The 14,846-nt window shown below is 49.8% G+C and overlaps 1 protein-coding gene across 1 annotated transcript in view; it reads left to right on the top strand.

The window, feature by feature from the left end:
• Positions 1-14,846, top strand: part of CACNA2D2 (calcium voltage-gated channel auxiliary subunit alpha2delta 2) — a 278,037-nt gene that overhangs the window by 49,322 nt on the left and 213,869 nt on the right.

Genomic DNA, 14,846 nt, shown 5'->3' with positions numbered 1-14,846 from the left:
TAATAGTTGTCCTGTGGACAGATTCTCCCCCCTGAGCTGTGGATCTCTGCAGCTCCTCCAGAGTTACCATGGACCTCTTGGCTCTTCTCTGATGAATTCTCTCCTTGCCCGGCCTGGTCAGTTTAGGGTGGACGGCCATGTCTTGGTAGGTTTGCGGTTGTGCCCATACTCTTTCCATTTTCCGATGATGGGTTGAACAGAGCTCCGTGAGATGGTCAAAGCTTGGGAGATTTCTTTATAACCGAACCCTGCTTTATACTTCTCTACAACTTTATCCCTGACCTGTCTGGTGTGTTCCTTGGCCTTCATGATGCTGTTTTTTTTCACTAAGGTTCTCTAACAAACCTCTGAGGGCTTCACAGAACAGCTGTATTTATACAGAAAATAAATGACACACAGGTGGACTCTATTTACTAATTAGGTGACTTCTGAAGGCGATTGGTTCCACTAGATTTTATTTAGGGGTATCACAGTAAAGGGGGCTGAATACAAATGCCCCCCCCCCCCCCCACACTTTTCACATATTTATTTGTAAAACATTTTTAAAACCATTTATCATTTTCCTTCCACTTCACAATTATGAGCCACTTTGTGTTGGTCGATCACATAAAATCCCAATAAAATACATTTACGTTTTTTTTGGGTTGTAACATGGAGAATTGCAAGGGGTATGAATACTTTTTCAAGGCACTGTATATGTCAGAGCTGTATAATAGCATATGACTGTGGGGGGGACATTAGAGTGTAAGCTCCTCTGCTCCAGAGACTGGTGTGAATGGCTCAGTGTTCACTGTACAGCACTGCAGTATATGTCAGAGCTATATAAATGTATAGTAATAATAGTGTGTGACTGTGGGGGGGGGGACATTAGAGTGTAAGCTCCTCTGTACAGAGACTGATGTGACTGTGGGGGGACATTAGAGTGTAAGCTCCTCTGTACAGAGACTGATGTGACTGTGGGGGGAGGGGACATTAGAGTGTAAGCTCTCTGTACAGAGACTGATGTGACTGTGGGGGACATTAGAGTGTAAGCTCCTCTGTACAGAGACTGATGTGACTGTGGGGGGAGGGGACATTAGAGTGTAAGCTCCTCTGTACAGAGACTGATGTGACTGTGGGGGAACATTAGAGTGTAAGCTCCTCTGCTCCAGAGACTGATGTGAGTGGCTCAGTGTTCTCTGTACAGCACTGCGGTATACGTCAGAGCTATATAAATGTATAATAATAATAGTGTGTGACTGTGGGGGGGCATTAGAGTGTAAGCTCCTCTGGTACAGAGACTGATGTGACTGTGGGGGAGGGGGCATTAGAGTGTAAGCTCCTCTGTACAGAGACTGATGTGACTGTGGGGGGGGGGGGGGGAACATTAGAGTGTAAGCTCCTCTGCTCTAGAGACTGATGTGACCGGCTCAGTGTTCTCTGTACAGCACTGCGGTATATGTCAGAGCTATATAAATGTATATTTATAATAAATAAAAAAACAAGAATTCTCATCTGGAGAATATTTCCGGCACTCTATACAACACCTGACACCCCCCAATAGACTGTGTGCCCTCCACTGACGGCTCGGTGATGGATCAGGGCAGATAAAACGAGGATAGAGGCAATAGATTCAGCGTGGGGGGTGTACAGTGCAGATTGTATAGATTCTATCTTTGTATAGCACACGTCCCGAGCGCCGCGCTCCTCCCGCACAATGCGCGGCACGTCACGGTGATGTATAGCACCACATGTTATAAATAAATAGATCTCGGCATGCAGCTCGCAAATATAGAATTTTACGTGCTTTCAATGCACATCGCGCTGTGTGGTATATAAATACATTATTCCGCTCTTTAAATGCGTCCGCTCCCTTTCCGGGAGGAAGACGCTGCGACCGATCTGTGGTGTTTTTTTTGCTTTTTTTTGCAGCTGAAAGGGTTAATGTGCCGCGGCCCCGGCAAGTGTCACATTCAGACAGACGGCCATCAACCAGCGCAGACCATTAACAGCCGCCTGTGTCAACACCCCATCGCTATAGAACTTAATACCCGATCAATAAGCTATGAACTGCCGCAGACCCCAGAGAACGTAACCAGTTCCCTGCCGGAGAGGCGCGTCCGCCATACAGGAGCGCGAGGGACGCGTGATATACGACACGCGTATTACAGAGAGCGCGAAATCTGCGCATGTGTACTGAGCGCTAATGATTGGCAACGATGGGGAGAATTGATGAGGGTATTTTTATTGGCTGCGCTAATTTACTTTATTTATTGATTTATATAGCTCTGACATATACCGCAGTGCTGTACAGAGAACACTGAACCAGTCACATCGGTCTCTGTACAGAGGAGCTTACACTCTAATACCCCCTCCCCCACAGTCACATCAATCTCTGTACAGAGGAGCTTACACTCTAATGTCCCCTCCCCCCACAGTCACATCAATCTCTGTACAGAGGAGCTTACACTCTAATGTCCCCTCCCCCCACAGTCACATCAGTCTCTGTACAGAGGAGCTTACACTCTAATGTCCCCTCCCCCCACAGTCACATCAGTCTCTGTACAGAGGAGCTTACACTCTAATGTCCCCTCCCCCACAGTCACATCAATCTCTGTACAGAGGAGCTTACACTCTAATGTCCCCTCCCCCCACAGTCACATCAGTCTCTGTACAGAGGAGCTTACACTCTAATGTCCCTCCCCCACATCAGTCTCTGTACAGAGGAGCTTACACTCTAATGCCCCCTCCCCCACAGTCACTTATTATTATTATTATTATTATTATTATTATACATTCATATAGCTCTGACATATAATGCAGCGCTGTACAGAGAACACTGAGCCAGTCCATTCACATCAGTCTCTGGAGCAGAAGAGCTTACACTCTAATGCCCCCCCCCCCCCCCCACCCACCCAATCAATTACACACACTATTATACATTTATATAGCTCTGACATATACCACAGTGCTGTACAGTAACACTGAGCCAGTCACATCAATCTCTCTACCAGAGGAGCTTACACTCTAATACCTGCCCCCCCCCCCCCCATTACACATTATTATACATTTATATAGCTCTGACATATACCACAGTGCTGTACAGAGAACACTGAGCCAGTCACATCAGTCTCTGTACAGAGGAGCTTACACTCTAATACCCCCTCCCCCACAGTCACATCAGTCTCTGTACAGAGGAGCTTACACTCTAATGTCCCCTCCCCCACAGTCACATCAGTCTCTGTACCAGAGGAGCTTACACTTTAATGTCCCCCCCCCCCACACAGTCACATCAGTCTCTGTACCAGAGGAGCTTACACTCTAATGTCCCCTCCCCCACAGTCACATCAGTCTCTGTACAGAGGAGCTTACACTCTAATGTCCCCTCCCCCACAGTCACTTATTATTATTATTATTATTATTTTATTATATTATTATAATACATTTATATAGCTCTGACATATACCACACTTCTGTACATGGAACACAGAGCCAGTCACATCAGTCTCTGTACCAGAGGAGCTTACACTCTAATGTCCCCCACAGTCACACACTATTATTATACATTAAATAGCTCTGACATATACCGCAGCACTTTACAGAGAACACCGAGCCAGTCACATCAGTCTTTGGAGCAGAAGAGCTTACACTCTAATGCCCCCCCCCCCCCCCCCATTACACATTATTATACATTTATATAGCTCTGACATATACCACAGTGTTGTACGGTAACACTGAGCCAATCACATCAGTCTCTGTACCAGAGGGGCTTACACTCTGATGCCCCCCCCCCCCCCACAGTCGCACATTAATATTATTATTATTATTCATTTATATAGCTCTGGCATATACCACACTTCTGTACAGAGAACACTGAGCCAATCACATCAGTCTCTGTACCAGAGGAGCTTACACTCTAAATTAGAGTTAATTAATTTATATCCCCTCCCCCACAGTCACTTATTATTATTATTATTATTATTATTATTATTATTATTATTATTATTATACATTCATATAGCTCTGACATATAATGCAGTGCTGTACAGAGAACACTGAACCAATCACATCAGTCTCTGGAGCAGAAGAGCTTACACTCTAACCCAATTACACACACTATTATACATTTATATAGCTCTGACATATACCACAGTGCTGTACAGAGAACACAGAGCCAATCACATCAGTCTCTCTACCAGAGGAGCTTACACTCTAATGTCCCCTCCCCCACAGTCACATCAGTCTCTGTACAGAGGAGCTTACACTCTAATGTCCCTCCCCCCACAGTCACATCAGTCTCTGTACAGAGGAGCTTACACTCTAATGTCCCCCCCCCACACAGTCACATCAGTCTCTGTACAGAGGAGCTTACACTCTAATGTCCCTCCCCCCCCCCCCCCCCCACAGTCACATCAGTCTCTGTACAGAGGAGCTTACACTCTAATGTCCCCTCCCCCACAGTCACATCAGTCTCTGTACAGAGGAGCTTACACTCTAATGTCCCCTCCCCTACAGTCGCTTATTATTATTATTATTATTATTATTATTATTATTATACATTTATATAGCTCTGACATACTCTGTGGCGCTGTACAGAGATCCAGTCCCATCTATAGGTGGTATTGCGGGAAATCAGTCGGACAGGAAGAAGTATTTTCAGAAAGGTTTTGGCCTGTGAGATCTAACGATCGATTTTCCTTCGGGATGTCGGGAGGAAATCGATGGCGTTGAAGATTTATTGGATCCGGTCGTCACCTCAATCTTTCCGCAGTTGAAATTTTGATTGAATTGGGGGAAAAAAAAAACAGTTACATTTTAAGACTTCCAAAAACAATTGAAAATTCAGATTGAATCTAAAAAAAACAATTCTCTGGATTGATGAGCGCGTGTGGGCAGCGTTGGACCGATTTTTCTACGTGACGCAGAGCGCCGGCGGCCATGTTGGAGGCCCCTTGTGATGGTTTCCAGCCTCCCCTCCTCGCCTTTAAATATTTGATTAACCCTGAAAACGTCTGCGACACAAACACACAACGCCAAATGCGATGTTCTCTTTTCTGCACCGGCGGCCCTATCGGGAGACGCCGGGGTTGCCATGGTGAAGGAAGGGAGTTTAGCTCGGCCGCCCCTGAGCGTGCGTTTAGCGAGGCCTTGGTTTATTTTTTTGATTTATTTTTTAGATTTTTTTTTTTTTTGTCGTCCTCGTCTGCTAATCAAGGCTGGAGGAAGATTCATGATGGGGAAATTGTGCTGGGAGCGAAGGCAGATTACTTCCCGGTGTCCTACGGTGTGTGTAACAAGCTAGCGCCATCGCCGTATTCCCGTCTTCTCCGACAGCCTGTCACCCGGGGGGGGCCGAATCTGCGCCGCGTCTCGCATGTTTAGTATAATTGTAGTGATGGCTCCTCCATGCGGAGGTCTACATGCCACCAGGGTGGCGTCCTTTCCTATGTCCGGGGCGGTACGGGGCAGTCTGTAAGGATTGCAGAGGAAATCAAGAGGACCGGTCGCCACTGGGGAGGCGCAATGAACCGCAGCATTTTTATTTTTATTTTTTTACCAGTGCGTCAAACAAAAAAAAAATCGCAAATGCACATTCTTGTGAAATTTACGACATGTCACATGAGTGTTGCAGTTTGTACGGCACAGAAATGAAATGTTTATAGACCGAGCTCCTTATAAGGGAAGACCTCTGCCACATAGCGGATACTTTGTTGCAATTTGCTACATTTATTTATTTATTTTTTGCAGCAGTTTTGCACATTTTCTTGTGAGGATTTCTCACTCTGTCACCGATCGTCTATTGGGACCGCCGGCCTAAGCTCTGATAAATGTAAAAAAAAAATTGGGAAGATTTAGGTTAGGTTTGCATTTGTGCGATGCTGGAACAGGCGCAAAATCGCACAAGTTCCCAGAATGCGCCAAAAAAGTGCATTCCTTATGCAGGTGTGTGGCGGTGCCATTCATTCTTGTAATCACTCGCCAGAACACATAACAAAGTATCCGTTTTTGGTGCAGTTCAGATTTAAACAAAAGGAGCTTGCCTAGGCAGAGTTGCTAGGTTACTTTGCCTAGGCACAATGGTGACATCACCTCGGCTTAGGCAAAGCCTCACCGCAGCCAAGGCAAAATCACTGGTGACCTCACCTTAGCTCAGCTTTGGCAATGTCACTGACAGGTGACTTCACCTCAACCCAGGCAAACCCTCACCTTAGCCTAGGCAAAACCACTAGTGACATGACCTCCGGCCTAGGAAAAATCTCAGATGACCTCACCTCAGCCTAGGCAATGTCACTGACTGGTGACCTCACCTCAGCCTAGGCAATGTCATTGAGTGGCGACCTCAGCTCAGCCTAGGCAAAGTCACTGACTGGTGACCTCACCTCACCTCAGCCTAGGCAATGTCATTGACTGGTGACCTCACCTCAGCCTAGGCCAGTGATGGCCAACCTTGGCACCCCTGATGTTTTGGAACTACATTTCCCATGATGCTCATGCACTCTGCAGTGTAGTTGAGCATCATGGTAAATGTAGTTTCAAAACACCTGGAGTGCCAAGGTTTGCCATCACTGGCCTACGCAAAGTCACTAACTGGCAACCTTACCTCAACCTAGAACAAAGTCACTGAGTGGTGACCTCACCTTTAGCTTAGGCAAAGTCAGAGTGATGACCTCACCTTGGCCTAGGCAATGTCATTGACTGGTAATTTCAACTCAGCCTAGGCAATGTCATTGACTGGTGACTTCACCTCAGCCTAGGCCAGTGATGGCGAACCTTGGCACCCCAGATGTTTTGGAGCTACATTTCCCATGATGCTTATGCACTCTGCAGTGTACTTGAGCATCATGGAAATTCCAAAACATCTGAGGTGCCAAGGTTTGCCATCACTGGCCTAGGCAATGTCATTGACTGGTAACCTCACCTCAGCCTTGGCAACCTCAGCTCAGCCTAGGCAACATCGCTGGCTGGTGATCTCACCTCAGTCTAGGCAAAGTCACTGATTGGTGATGTCACCTCAGCCTGGGAAACCTCACTGGTGACCTCATCTCAGCCTAGGCAAAGTCACTAACTGGCGACCTTTCCTCCCCTCAGCCTAGGTAATGTCATTGACTGGAGCTGAAGGCTTTTTAATGATAAAAGGTGGAGCTTTTCTGAGGAATGATCCTGCCGCTGTGTATTGGGACATGTCCGGGATTGGTTCATACCGACTTGTAAAGATACTGAAACATTGACTTTTAGCTGGAATTGTGGCAGTTGAAGGGTATTTTTGGTACACACAAGGCGGAGAGTTATGGTGGCTGGTGGGACGTAGACGGATCGTACGTGAAGCAAAAGTCTAAATTCTTGGTAGAATTGTTGTCATCGCTCTGCCTAAAAAAAGACGTTGGTCAGGGAGGCGACCTCTGATAACGGCGCACCAAAAATAGAACGTCAGATATTTTCCCCTTTCCGTATCCCCTTCTCTGCAAACTGTCTGGTATTTCTAGACCGTGGGATCAGCGAGCCTCTTGTGGAAAGTTTGAGGACTCTGAGGAACCTTTTGCAAACGGGATTCCATGGTCTTCACTTGGGGCCCGGTCGCATGTCGGTCGCATGTCGGTCGCATGTCGGTCGGATGTCGGTCGGATGTCGGTAATATGTAGTAAAATGTGCAATTTCTGCAGGCGAATACATCTTCCTGTGTCATCCCTCCACCTCGAACCTGCTGATTGGACAGTCGATCAGCATCATCACCTCTGTCCAGTCAGCAAGCAGGTGATCCATTAAGAAGCCAAGGTGTGTAGATTGATCTCCCTGGCTGTGCAGTGTGGCAGTGGTGTGCACATCACGTCACCAGGATCGGGCTGCACAACAAATATTAACTCTTTCTCTATAAAGACTTAAAGCAGAAGTATAGACCAGCTGCTTCATACACAAATACACACATACTGCTTTATCTGACAATAACAGGATTTGGCTGTCCACTCCTGCCAGACAGTACAGCCAGGCCCTGACTTCACTTTCCTCCTCTGCAGTTAATGCAATGCAGCTTGGTCACGGCCCATCCGAGCCTGTGATTGGATAGTGGAGGATCAGCGGCTCACCGATAAGGTAATCCCTGCTCTGCTCCCTGTTGTAATCAGACTGTGTGACAGCCTTACCTCTCTGGGAGCAGTTGTGGATTTACTGGGCTTTAGACTTTGGGGGGGGGGGGGGGGGGAGAGGGGTTAGACTCTGGATGAGATGAGAGGGCCTAAACCAGTGAGGTCAACTTACTTATTGTAGTGGACCCCAAGTGAGGCCGCTGACATCACCAAAGGAGAAAATGTCACATTCTGTGACTGCAACTCTACAGAAAGCAGTCAGAGACCACAGACATCCTACAGGAGACGGTCAGAGGCTGCAGACATCCTGCAGGAGACGGTCAGAGGCTGCAGACATCCTGCAGGAGACGGTCAGAGGCTGCAGACATCCTGCAGGAGACGGTCAGAGGCTGCAGACATCCTGCAGGAGACGGTCAGAGGCTGCAGACATCCTGCAGGAGACGGTCAGAGGCTGCAGACATCCTACAGGAGACGGTCAGAGACTGCAGACATCCTGCAGGAGACGGTCAGAGGCTGCAGACATCCTGCAGGAGACGGTCAGAGCTGCAGACATCCTGCAGGAGACGGTCAGAGGCTGCAGACATCCTGCAGGAGACGGTCAGAGGCTGCAGACATCCTGCAGGAGACGGTCAGAGGCTGCAGACATCCTGCAGGAGACGGTCAGAGGCTGCAGACATCCTGCAGGAGACGGTCAGAGGCTGCAGACATCCTGCAGGAGACGGTCAGAGGCTGCAGACATCCTGCAGGAGACGGTCAGAGGCTGCAGACATCCTGCAGGAGACGGTCAGAGGCTGCAGACATCCTGCAGGAGACGGTCAGAGGCTGCAGACATCCTGCAGGAGACGGTCAGAGGCTGCAGACATCCTGCAGGAGACGGTCAGAGGCTGCAGACATCCTGCAGGAGACGGTCAGAGGCTGCAGACATCCTGCAGGAGACGGTCAGAGGCTGCAGACATCCTGCAGGAGACGGGTCAGAGGCTGCAGACATCCTGCAGGAGACGGTCAGAGGCTGCAGACATCCTGCAGGAGACGGTCAGAGGCTGCAGACATCCTGCAGGAGAACGGTCAGAGGCTGCAGACATCCTGCAGGAGACGGTCAGAGGCTGCAGACATCCTGCAGGAGACGGTCAGAGGCTGCAGACATCCTGCAGGAGACGGTCAGAGGCTGCAGACATCCTGCAGGAGACGGTCAGAGGCTGCAGACACCCTGCAGGAGACGGTCAGAGGCTGCAGACACCCTGCAGGAGACGGTCAGAGGCTGCAGACACCCTGCAGGAGACGGTCAGAGGCTGCAGACACCCTGCAGGAGACGGTCAGAGGCTGCAGACACCCTGCAGGAGACGGTCAGAGGCTGCAGACACCCTGCAGGAGACGGTCAGAGGCTGCAGACACCCTGCAGGAGACGGTCAGAGGCTGCAGACACCCTGCAGGAGACGGTCAGAGGCTGCAGACACCCTGCAGGAGACGGTCAGAGGCTGCAGACCTTCTGCAGGAGATAGTCGGCCAGATTCGAGACTCACACGTAGGGTGTGAATAAGCCCCCCCCCCCCCCCCAGCGGGTATTTCAGCTCCAGAAATATTCCTGCGTTGAAGTCCTTCTATAGAGAAGGTTCGGTGTGGTGTGGCGCGCGATGCTGGGGGCTCTTACCTGCCACCGGAGCGCAGAGACCCGGTCTGAAATCTAGCGGATCCGATAGCGGGAAGAGAATTCCATCGGCCATTAAACCGGGTAATTTATAGGAGTGCCAATTGCGTGCCTGGGGAAATATATTTCACAGGTAATTTGGAGTCTGTTGGCCTGTGAAGGAAGCCATTATTCTAACTAGAGAAAGATGCCCGTGTCATCGCAGTCATTAACTCCTTCCGGGCCGCCCGATGGGGCCGAGGTTAATTCAGGCGCCCATCCTGCCCTTCCTTCACCCGTCCGGGTCTCATGTTTCCAGACTGGATTTAATAAATGGCACCGATACTCAGAGAACCACAACCTGACAAAAATTGCTGATTCTGTTCAGCCAGTCTTGTGAGTCGCATTCCCCATGTATTGCTAGACGGAAGGCACCATTGTTGGGTCACCTCCCCACCGCCAACTTTGGATCACCCCACTGTTAAGCCTCCCCCACACCTCTGCAAGTTTTGCCAACCCCCCCCCCCCATCCCTTTTGCCCCTATTGCCTGAAACATATTGATTGACAGCCCTGTCTGGGGGGTGCAGCAGAGACTGCCTGGCATATGGTGCTGTAACTCCCACTCTCAGCCTGATTTATACTGTGGGTATAGAAAATAATTTAAAGTGCACCTGTCGTCAGCATGCATGTTGCATATGATGTCCATGGAACCCTTCCAGGTATTTATTACCTATGACAGGGATCACGGTGCTCCCCCTGACCTTTATCTGCTTTGCTCTCTAGAAGGAAAGCACCATCTATATTCAGGCATCGTCTAGGGCACAGGTGTCAAACACAAAGCCTGCGGGCTGAATCCGGCCCTCCAGGGGCCATTTTATGTGGCCCTCGCACCTCTCCTGCAGCTGCAGGAGAGCTCCAGCCCTCCTCTGGTCCTCCTCCTGCAGCTGCAGGAGAGCTCCAGCCCTCCTCTGGTCCTCCTCCAGCAGCTGCAGGAGAGCTCCAGCCCTTCTCTGGTCCTCCTCCAGCAGCTGCAGGAGAGCTCCAGCCCTCCTCTGGTCCTCCTCCTCCAGCAGCTACAGGAGAGCTCCAGCCCTCCTCTGGTCCTCCTCCTCCTCCTCCAGCAGCTACAGGAGAGCTCTGGTCCTCCTCCTCCTCCTCCAGCAGCTACAGGAGAGCTCCAGCCCTCCTCTGGTCCTCCTCCTCCAGCAGCTACAGGAGAGCTCCAGCCCTCCTCTGGTCCCCCTCCTCCAGCAGCTACAGGAGAGCTCCAGCCCTCCTCTGGTCCTCCTCCAGCAGCTGCAGGAGAGCTCCAGCCCTCCTCTGGTCCTCCTCCTCCAGCAGTTGCAGGAGAGCTCCAGCCCTCCTCTGGTCCCCCTCCTCCAGCAGCTACAGGAGAGCTCCAGCCCTCCTCTGGTCCTCCTCCTCCAGCAGCTACAGGAGAGCTCCAGCCCTCCTCTGGTCCTCCTCCTCCAGCAGCTACAGGAGAGCTCCAGCCCTCCTCTGGTCCTCCAGCAGCTACAGGAGAGCTCCAGCCCTCCTCTGGTCCTCCTCCTCCAGCAGCTACAGGAGAGCTCCAGCCCTCCTCTGGTCCTCCAGCAGCTGCAGGAGAGCTCCAGCCCTCCTCTGGTCCTCCTCCTGCAGCTACAGGAGATCTCCAGCCCTCCTCTGGTCATCCTCCAGACCCCTACTTTCTGCTTTCAAGAAATGCATCCAGCTTCTTCTCAGCAGCAGTATAAGGAAAGGGGGTGCACTGTGATGTTAGGGAGATTAGGGACTCAACTTCTGATGGTGGCTCTTGGGATGCGCTGGACTTCTAATCTTACAGATACAACCGGCCCTTTTTGAGGACAATCCTAATGCTGATGGGGCCCACAATGAAATTGAGTTTGACACCCTGGTCTAGGGTCACCATCTACTTCCTGGACCGAGGTGCCGGCCCAGAGGTGTCTGTGCAGCTCTTGTTACTTGCTACAAAGTTTCAAGGTTGCCTTCTGATCACTGGGGGAGTGGAGACTGAGGAAATGCTTCTCAGCCTAGGCAAAGTCATTAAGTGGTGACGTCACCTCATTCTTTTTGATTACTTTGTCACTTTTTCATTTTTTGTTTTGGGATACTTTCACTGTCCCACCCTGCTTACCTCTTACCAGCACGGGCTCTTTGCCCATTACTCTTTCTTTTCACCTTTCCCCTTGGGCACTCTTTTTTGCTCATTTCCACATTCTTATTTATTCCATCACCTATCTGTTCCCTCACAGGAGTGCCTCGCTAGTTCCATGCTCGCCCTGGGTGAAGCCTGTGTGTTATGTTTCCGGGGCTGCCTGCCACAGCTCCCGGTTGGGGGTGCCCCTGGACGGTTTGCGTCACCCGGTCATCCTATTACCAATTTGTGTATCTGAGCAAGTAGACATGTACTTGGGGTAAGGCTTATTCATCCTTTCCACACTCATGTCGTTTATTATTATTTTTACTTGATTATTTATTTATTATTATTCTACGTACCTTGCTCCTGATGAGTGGCTCAAAAGCCACGAAACGCGTAGAGCTACAAACTGCCGTATTCCTACCATCATTCATTTGAGTCTCAAGTTATTATTGTATTATCTCCACTTATTGACCCAGGGAGGCAATAGGTCTTGCAGGTTTTATTGTGTTAAACATTCTACTTAATCTTTTTCTGGTGAATTTTGGAATTTGATTGTGAATCTACTATGAGTAATTGATGTTATCAATAAGCTTAAATATTGATCTTATGATATTAATGTTACATCCTTGTATCTGCTTTTTATGTATGTATTATTGTTACAATCAATTAAATTCCTATATATTTACCAACCAACTTTACAGCTACCTTTTACTTCATATAAAGTCCCACCCCCTTGCTCTCCTCCTTCTCAATGAATTGGGATGGAAACGCATGACCTTACCAGGTCATGGTTTCACTTAAAGTCCCTAGGGATGGAATTACATGACCTTACCAGGACATGATTTCGTTAAAGTCCCTAAAAACCCTTATCTCTTGTCACCTCATTCTAGGCAAAGTCATCGACTGACTGGTGACCTCCCCTCAGCCTAGGCAAAGCCATTGGTGACGTCACCTCAGCCTAGGCAAAGTCACTGAGTGGTGCAATCACCTTGCCTAGGCAAATTTCATAGATTTGTGATGTCACCTCAGCCTAGGCAAAGTCATTAAGTGGTGCTGTCGCCTAGGCAAAGTCATTAAGTGGTGCTGTCGCCTAGGCAAAGTCATTAAGTGGTGCTGTCGCATAGGCAAAGTCATTGAGCGGTGCCGTCACCTCAGCCTAGGCAAAGTCATTGAGCGGTGCCGTCACCTCAGCCTAGGCAAAGTCATTGAGCGGTGCCGTCACCTCAGCCTAGGCAAAGTCGTGAGTGGTGCCTTCACCTCAGCCTAGGCAAAGTCGTTGAGTGGTGCCTTCACCTCAGCCTAGGCAAAGTCATTGAGCGGTGCCGTCACCTCAGCCTAGGCAAAGTCATTGAGCGGTGCCGTCACCTCAGCCTAGGCAAAGTCATTGAGCGGTGCCGTCACCTCAGCCTAGGCAAAGTCATTGAGTGGTGCCGTCACCTCAGCCTAGGCAAAGTCATTGAGTGGTGCCGTCACCTCAGCCTAGGCAAAGTCATTGAGTGGTGCCGTCACCTCAGCCTAGGCAAAGTCATTGAGTGGTGCCGTCACCTCAGCCTAGGCAAAGTCATTGAGTGGTGCCGTCGCCTCAGCCTAGGCAAAGTCTCTGACTGGAGCTCAAGGATGGCTTTTTATTGATAAAAGGTGGAGTTTGTCCTGTTGCTGTACATTGGGACATATATGGCATTTATTCATCCCGACTAGGAAAGTTACTGACAGGCCCACTTTAATTTTCCTGCAATAAGCCAATCAAAACTCTTAAGCATCACCTTCAGAAGAAATTGCATAACAAAGAGAACTTGAATCTATTGCCACTTTAAATCATGGCGGCACAGTCACGGCGGACGCATAGTATGCCTGGGTGTATATTTTCAGAGGATCAGATGGCCATTTACTGACAGGACCTCTATTTAAAGATTTAAAGAGACGGTGGCAAAATTTGCGCATAGGCTCTGATTTGTGATTGGTGTTTTCTGGGTTAATCGTACCGTGTGGTTGCCATGTCTGGCTGTTGAGTGATGGTGACACGGGACGGACGCTGCCCCGCAGCGCAGACACCAGTGTTCCATTCTGATAAAAGCGTATTGATTTCGCCGGATGTCCTCGTTTACATTGATAAAGGAGGCGCGGAGGGGACAGGTCTGTGCTTAGCGTTTAATGAAGCTACAGCGGCTTGCGTTAATGGGACTTCATTATTGGCGTGTTATTCGCTCTGTGTGGTGGCCATGCCACCTTCCCTCGCCATTTATCATGTCACCCCATTGTGTGCGGTTTTATGTCTGTTGTCATCTTGTGTGCCCCTGCCGGATCCCACCGTACCGCCCCTCCGCCATGTTGGATATTTGCCCCCTTTGGTTAGTGGACCTCCTCTGACCTCGTATCTTGTTTGCCCCTGTGGGATCCCACCGTACCGCCCCTCCGCCATGTCAGATTTCCCCCCCCCCCCCCGGTGTGAGAACCCCTCTGACATAATTTCTTGCCATGTGACCCTGCAGGATCCCACCTGTACCATCTCCTGTAATGTCATATATTTACCCCCTTCAGTGTGTGGACCCCTCTAACCTCATGTCTTATTGTGTGCCCCTGCCAAGATCCCACCCATTCCATTCCCTCCGCCATGTCAGATATTTTCCCCTTTGGTTAGTAGACTCCTTTGACCTTGTGTCTTGTTGTTTTTCCCCTGCCAAGATTCCACCTTGTCAGATATTTGCCCCCTTCAGTGTGTGGACCCCTCTGACCTCATGCCTTGTTGTGTGCCCCTGCCAAGGTCCCACATTATTCCTAAGCCATGTCAGATATTCCACCCCCCCCCCCCCCATGATGTGTAGCCCCCCCACCCCATGTCTTATTATTTTCCCCTGCCAGGATCCCACCAGTACTGTCCCTCCGCCATGTTGGATATTTGCCCTACTCAGGTGCGAGGACCTCTTTGACCTCCACGTCTTGTTTGCCCCTGCAGATTCCCATCTCTACCTTCGCTCCACCATGTCAGATATTTGCCCCCTTAGGTGTTTGGACCCCTCT

This window comes from Lithobates pipiens, unplaced genomic scaffold (genome assembly GCF_037356315.1).
Source record: "Lithobates pipiens isolate NorthernLeopardFrog02 unplaced genomic scaffold, aLitPip1_a1.2 Scaffold_23, whole genome shotgun sequence".
In the NCBI taxonomy this organism is placed as follows: Eukaryota; Metazoa; Chordata; class Amphibia; order Anura; family Ranidae; genus Lithobates; species Lithobates pipiens.
Note: the sequence above shows the minus strand (reverse complement) of the source record. Positions and strands in the feature narration are given on the sequence as shown.